Below are 7784 nucleotides of genomic sequence, written 5' to 3'. Positions count from 1 at the left end.
GCTGGCAATGGGACTGTCAAACTCCATTGCTAACAATCCCTTTCCCCCGACAACGACCAGTTACGGTGTTATTTATTATATGTACTAATTAGTGTTTAGATTTTATTTTATTTATTTATTTTACAATTTTGTAAAATAGTAAATACATTTAAATGTATTATAATGAAAAATGATACCAAAGACGACCTTATCGCTAAGCAATAAATAATTACAACAAAGTATAAATAAATAAATATGTACATATTTAACTCTGTTGCAATTAAGCGAAATAAAGTCCACCACTCACCGTATCTTGACTTCCTTCGACTGCCATTCGCTGTGCTTGTCAAAACTGATGAGTATGGCAGCAATTTCCTGGAACAAGACACACAACAAACATAATTACAAAGTCCGTTAATTTGTACACAAAATAACTTGGACAAAGTGTCGGTGGACGTAAATTTGGACCCTTGCGAACTATTAAGACACAACATAAAGGCGTAATTGTAAAGGGTTATACACTTTAAACCGCTAGAGATGGGGGCGTTGGTAAATGGTTTTGTTTTAAACTAACTAACAAAATTTATTGGACGACTGTAATAACTGTTTCGTTTAATGTTTAATTTTGTTTACAATAAACATAATTGTTTTTTTTTTTATTTATTAAATTAATGTATTTTCTCTCTTTCTCTCTAAATATCTCTAAATATATTCTTTCGTTTCTCTTTTTGTGTTTATGTCTATATTTGTCTATGAGGGGATGGAATTGTTAGTAATACGGACTACCAGTCCCGCTGCTAACAATATACCCTGTCAGGTCGATCTCCACGTGGTCTCCCATGGAAACCATCGTGCTGAATTCCAGGTGTATTCATCACGATGGGCTAACAGACGTGCCTTTCATTCTCTCCTATCATCCGTCACTAGTGCCCCTCTAGCGTATACGGTTACGTAGACAGGGCTACTATTCCATTATCTCTGTCTGTTGTTATTTGTATTATGTAAATTATGCAAATAAATTATGGTCGTAGCTAGGAAAGGGGTGGGCATTAAGGGGCAATGCCCTACCTCAAAAGACCCGATGAAAATTAGACAGATTCGCTTTTGCAGAGTCTCTTGCCCTACCTTAAACATGGGTTTAGCTACGGCCTTGAAATAAGGTATCTATCTATCTATAATTACTAGTTCCATTCTGTACGAATCATGAAAATTACAACATAATAAATTCTCGTATGTTAAAGACAAAATTTACATAAGCATTAATATACTTTATTTTTTATTCTCGTGTTTATTCTAAATACTCAATGGGGTTTTAATACATTTCTTTCTTTCTTCTTATTTTTTCTTTCTTAACATCGAAATTAAATATCTAATTAAGTGATGGGTACATCACCCACAAGTACCAGAGATAGTCCAACTGCGAGTACCGAATGCTTATGTTAGCGCGCACCGTCATCCGGTTACGTTTAATGTCCCGCCAGTAAGAACTAACCTACTTCAGCGCGCTCCCTTAACTCAGGCAGTGCGGTTACTAAATAATATTATAAACATCATTGGTATATTTAGTAGTAGCCTGCCAAAGATATTAGAAGCGGCTCAGACATATCTCAAGTCGGGTTAAATACATTTATTATAACTTTGTATGTTAGCACACTAGATTTATAACATTGATTTGGCTTTTGCTGTTATAATGTTATAATTATTTTTAATTAATTAAACAATAAATAATAATTAAAAGTTTCTTCATTAATACCTAAATAAATAATTGATTCACATTTTCCAATCGGGCTTTACCCAGTTTTCCCCGAATGACGAAAATAAATCATGTTCCTAATATAAAAACATGTTCTGGAAATTACAAATCCTTTTTTAAGTGTTATCCGCAAAATAAATCAACGTGTACACACTTCGCCGAGCGCACTACGTGATTAGAATGTCCCCAAATGTAATCTTCAAAAGTTGTGTACCCCAGAGCTTTGTGGGACAACAATGGGATAACTATGACGTCGACCGCTACCAAGGTAGTCAGTTTTCAAAATCAATTTCCTTTTACGACCAGTAAGTACTTAAATTTCCGTGTGGTCCCGGCGTAGAATAGGCCATCCCTTCCTTTCCCGTGAGTGTCGTAAGAGGCGACTAAGGAAATTTAATGGACGAGTAACGGACAGCACTGTCCTTCTTAAAACATTTCCAAAGCCTAACTACGGTTGCCAATCCGCCTGCTAAGATTAGCAAAACCCCCCAAAGGGGGGCTTATATACAGCAATGGACAGTTAAAGGTTGATATGATGATAGTATCTAAATATCTTTTTTATACCACTAAAGTGGCAAACAAGCATGCGTTGCCAATCCTGAGGACTCAGGTGTTATTCCTCTATACCCAATAAATTCACGCCATATCCCATCCTTCAAACCGAAACACAGCCATACAAACACAACTGCTTCACGGTTGAAACACGAATAGGACAGAGGTACCCAAGCAATCGACTTTTGTGCAAAGTCTCCCTCTGGTAAATAAATAAACAACTGCATGAATAAATAGACGCTACCTAACATAAATTAAAATTAAATCTTTATTAACTGTATCGCGCGACCATCTTCGAATAGATAAGGATAAAAAAGTCTACTGGCTACATCTCAGAGCTCCATTCGCGTGAATAAGTATATAAAAAATGTAAATAAAATATATATGTACAGTATGTACAGTACCTTATATACGAAGGTAAGATATAACCTATCTATGTGGCAGAAAGGGATTGTTAGCAATGGAGTTTGACAGCCCCATTGCTAGCACTATGCCCTATAAGGTCGATCTCCACGTGATTCTCCTTGGAAACTATCGTGAACAATTCTTGTTGAATTTGTCACGATGGGCTAACTGACCTGCTTCATTCTCACCTATCATCCTTCACTGGTGCCCCGCCTGTGCATACTGATAGCGCGGGTGGGGTTACCATTCCATTATCACACATTAAAAAAAACTATCCATGTACTAAATGTTATTCAAATTTGTTCTGTAGTTTTTTCGTGAAAGAATAATAAATCGCTACAAACTTGCGCATTAATAATATTATAAAAGAATTTTAATCTAAGACTTACTTTGTATCTAAGAATTACTTGTATACCAAATTTCATTGATATCTGTCCAGCCGTTTATGCGTTATTGAGCAACAAACATCTAAATATATTTATAAATTTTCACATTTATAAATTTTTTTAAGGTTGTACAAAATTGAAATCAAATAATCAAGTTCCGCATATTGAAAAAGGCGCCAAGTTTAAAAATAGAACATATCTAAATCAGCAATTTCAACACATAGCCGCTTTTTAAATTAAACATGTCACAAAGAGGCTAAGGAATGAGATCACATACGGTTATAAAATTTATAAACACATCGGGATCCTATGCTCGGTTAGATTTATTGCTTGGAATATAATCTGTACCGGTCGTGGCATACTTAAGTGGGTTGAATTAGTTAAGGAAATGCCTCGCAGGACTTTGTTGAGCGGGAAACGTAAGCCGGTATGTCTCTTTTGTAAAATTGGACCGTTTTATCCGGTCGTGTGGTTTTATTATAATAATAACCACATTTCTGAATTGTTCTTGTGTTGAATTCAGTTTTATGCAAAATAACATGTAATAGCGTTACGTAATAGAGTTAATTTAAATATTCACATAAGTGTAATAAATAAATAGATGTTACGGAAAATATCATACAACGCCATCTGTAATTTGTCTCAATGAAACTTAATGAAAACCTAAGTATTGTTGATATTATTATTGAAACGTTTTTTGTTTTTTTTTTTTATTGTTAGGGAAATAAACGAGCAGACGGTCCACCTGATAGAAAGTGAATACCGTCACCCATGAACATCTGCAACACGGGGGGAATTGCTTTTGTTGCTGGCCTTTTAAATGTTTGGAGGCACGTTTTTTGAAATGCCCCATATAATATTGTAAGGGGAAAATTGAAGAGGGAAACTCATTTCACAACCTAGATGTATGAGGTAGAAATAAACGAGATGCGCGAACAGCAATAATATGACGTACACCCAAGATGCCATACTTTAAATGAAAATAATGTCAAATCGAAAAATACAATATATATATATATATATATATATATATATATATATATTTTTTTTTTTTTTTTTTTAATGAAAATACTATTGAATATCAGCATACTGTCTTACAGTCATATTAGTTATGTTTGTTTACATTTTAATTAAATTCTATTGAAACAAACTACAATTTTAAAGTAGGCAGAGATTTACCTATTAAATGTATTATTATTACAGAGTAAAATGTCGTAACTTTGTAATCCTCAGGAATGCACGTTTATGCACAATGCAAAAAAGTTCTCTTTGACCTCACAGTGTATTCTGTAATATCTATAGTGCTGTTCATGTGTTATCTACCAGCGACCAGTCATGTCATAATATTTATAACATACATGAAAACAGAAAAACTTGAAACCAAACAAAATACTTGTAAATAACCTTACCATTAATTCTAAATTCGCTAATAGGACACTAAGCGTCCAATTAGCGACCAAAATTTTAGGGAAACGGTATTCCCTAGAAAAAAAACTAGTGACCCCGCCTGGATTCGCATGGGTAGTAGAGCATAAATTTTCAAATTTTTTCATCAGCTTGTTGCGTCAAGTATGAATTAGATGCATATAATATCTATGCTGAAAAGATAGACATACGCCATCGTCGACTTATTGTTGACTTATAAAAAAGAAACAATCTCGCCACATATTGGTTTTTATATCTCAAATAAAGTTATTATGAATTCAAATGAAAAATTAATCCATCAATTCGTTAACAGATTACGCAATATCTTCGATGAAATTTGAATCACTCTATCTATTAATGAAAATCGCATTCAAATCATTTACGTAGTTTATAATACCTATATATCTAATCGTACAGATGTTAGGAGGAACACTTTGTTTTATAAATGTGAAGGTATTCGACAGTAACCATTTTCCATCAGGTGGGCCGTCAAATTTCCATTAAAAAAAAAATTATCTGTACATTCTTTGTTGCACCTTGACAAGACCCAAGTTTAATTATCTCTCCATCTTAAGGTTGCCTGCAAGAGATTGCTATTTAGCGATAAGGCCGCCCATTGTTGCCTCTTCACCTCGCTTCTTGCATTTTTTTTTTTTATGTTTTTATGTCATTTTACGTTTTATGTTGCTTAGAAAAGACACATCTTTGAGAGGAAAAATAAAATGGTTTCATTAATTCATTCTTTGATAGGTAGTCGAGTAATAATTAAAAGATTGTGTTTCACAAAGCAGGTTTTCATAGTAAACTCTGTAGAACAATGATTAGTATATATATATATATATATATACAACTTAGAATGGCAAACAAGCTGACGGCCCACCTGATGAAAAGTGGTAACCGTCGCCTATAGACATGAGCAGTACCGTGGACATAACAGAGTATACTGATTATATCATAACTGAGTATATCTAGTCGTTAGATTATATAGATAGAGCGTCTCCATAGAAATGCTTCGAAATTAACGGCTCAACTTTTTCATACAATTTTGCGTAATAAATAGTTATAAGTGATTCCTTTATAACATCTATATTTATTGTCTTATACTGTTTTCTTCTTTTTGATGCGTGAATACTCATTTTATTTATTAAATAATACATCAAGATACATTGTATGCGTAAGTATATAGAACACTGATAAAAAAACGAGTCAGCTAATTTGACAATTAGCTGACAAAAAGTGGACCCTTTTTTGAGGCATACATGTCATATACATACATAGCATATCATACATATATGTAGTTTCCTTTAATGTGTATACAACGTTAATCATTGCAGAAATTGCACGTAAATTTACCACCAAAAATTTTGCACCTACTTCATATTTTGCTTCTGATATTTTCCAATTATTTGATAAGAATCTTATTTTTTTACTAGTCGCCCGTCCCAGCTCCGCACGACTGTTATAAGAAAGAAAATGAGCTAATTTAAAATTATACTCATCAAAAAAACTAACTTCAATTCTGGTAAAATGCATTACAAATTGAATCGATTTTGATAAAAATTCTATGGAATAAGTAAGTATATCCTTTTAGATATCAAACTAATTCTCTAAATTGGTTATTAACCGACGGAGTTATGAGGTAACAAACAAAAAAAATACAACCGAACTGAAAAAATCTTTGAAGTAGTTAACCTACTAAAACAAATATTGTCAAATCATCGATACTTTACAAACACGAGTAGTCTGAATAAATAATATAATACACTTTCACATTACGATCGCTAGGTTATTTCCTACCCAAATTCCTCATAAACACCAGAAGGGACAAAATAACCCCAGTAAATAACATTGTGCCCATATAAATAATGTGTATGGAGCGTACTTTACGCCGCGTATCCAATTTATATTCACTTTTTTTGATTGAACCCATTCTGTTTAGTGACTGCTCTAAAATATGAAGGAATGTTCACTTTAGTGGCGCATTCCTTTCGTAATATAGCCGCTCTAGAAATTACTTCTTACATTGTATACAATTGTATCATGTAAACTCAATAAATATTATGTTGTTTGTTTTTATTTAATTTTGAAAGTGACTTCGAAAAATATAAGTTTCTCATCTGGCCAGTATTTGGTTTTTTGTAATTACTACACGACACTTTGCCAAAATTTTATGACAATTAAATCTTTTACTTTTTAATAAAAAAAAAAACCATAAATCTCGAATTAAAGTGACTTTTGTATCAACCGACTTTAAAAAGAAGGAAAATCTCAATTGGATTGTATTTATTTATTTATGTTTATTACCTCATAACTCCGTCAATGCTAAACTAACTTGGAAAATACAATTTTTAATCAGAAAAGATACACTTACAGAATGGTCTCGTAAACATGATATCACTTAAGTAGTTTAGTTTTTAGACTAAAATATGTGGTTTTTTTTTTTACAATTCAAGCCGTTTTTTTTGTGGGACATAATCTTTAAACATTACTTTAGTGGATGTAATAACTAGTCGTATTATTATTATATAATATATATTTTTTATTGCACTTGTAAGTTACATACGTTGTACAAGTAGTGGAACACGCAGAGTGAGGCAAAATCTCTTCTAAGACTTAAGGATATTTAATAACATAAACTTAATTACATAAAAGCAAAATAAAGTGGCAATAATGGACGGCCTTATGGCTAAATAGCGATTTCTTTCAGGCAACCTTAAGATGGAGAGGAATAATGATATATATTCTTTATTCTTTATTGCACTTGTAAGTTACATATAAAATAATATATTTATAAATGTTGTGAGCAAGGGTGGACTTATCTCTGACAGAGATCTCTTCCAGTCAACCCAGTATAGTAAGAAAGCATTTCGTTAGCGGGCAGCTAAAGTGCTACAAATATTAATACATAAACGAATATACAGTTAAATAAACAAAATTATAATATATAATAAAATATTATATAAATACATACACTATAAAAACATATAATACCTACCTACTTATATAATAAATGTTAAAATAAATGAATATACTACTTGCATTAGAAATTTCGTTTAATGATTTTAAGATTTGACAGTTCAAATAGAAAAATCCAAAAAAATAATATTACTCAAGGGAAAGAAAATGTGATTTCAACCTTTTCTTGAAAGAGGTAATAGAGGGACTCTCTTGTACGTGGGAAGGGAGTTTGTTCCATAACTGGACAGCTCGATTCGAGAAAGAGTTGCCCATAAAATGTGTCCTACACACAGGAAGTTCGAGCATCCTGGCCTGAACACTGACTG

General features: G+C 32.5%; 1 long non-coding RNA gene across 1 annotated transcript in view; it reads right to left on the bottom strand.

Annotated features, from left to right (window-relative positions):
• Positions 1–265: 265 nt before the first annotated feature.
• The window catches only part of LOC116413100 (uncharacterized), a 187978-nt gene continuing 180459 nt past the window's right edge, over positions 266–7784 (bottom strand). Inside the window, exon 4 of the long non-coding RNA XR_008253715.1 lies at positions 266–354. This is a non-coding gene — a long non-coding RNA (uncharacterized LOC116413100). The remainder of the gene's footprint in view (positions 355–7784) is intronic.

Source organism: Galleria mellonella, unplaced genomic scaffold (genome assembly GCF_026898425.1).
Source record: "Galleria mellonella isolate WM207_F2 unplaced genomic scaffold, CSIRO_AGI_GalMel_v1 utg89, whole genome shotgun sequence".
Lineage (NCBI taxonomy): Eukaryota > Metazoa > Arthropoda > Insecta > Lepidoptera > Pyralidae > Galleria > Galleria mellonella.
The sequence above is the reverse complement of the archived record's forward strand: the minus strand, read 5'-3'. Positions and strand labels throughout refer to the sequence as shown.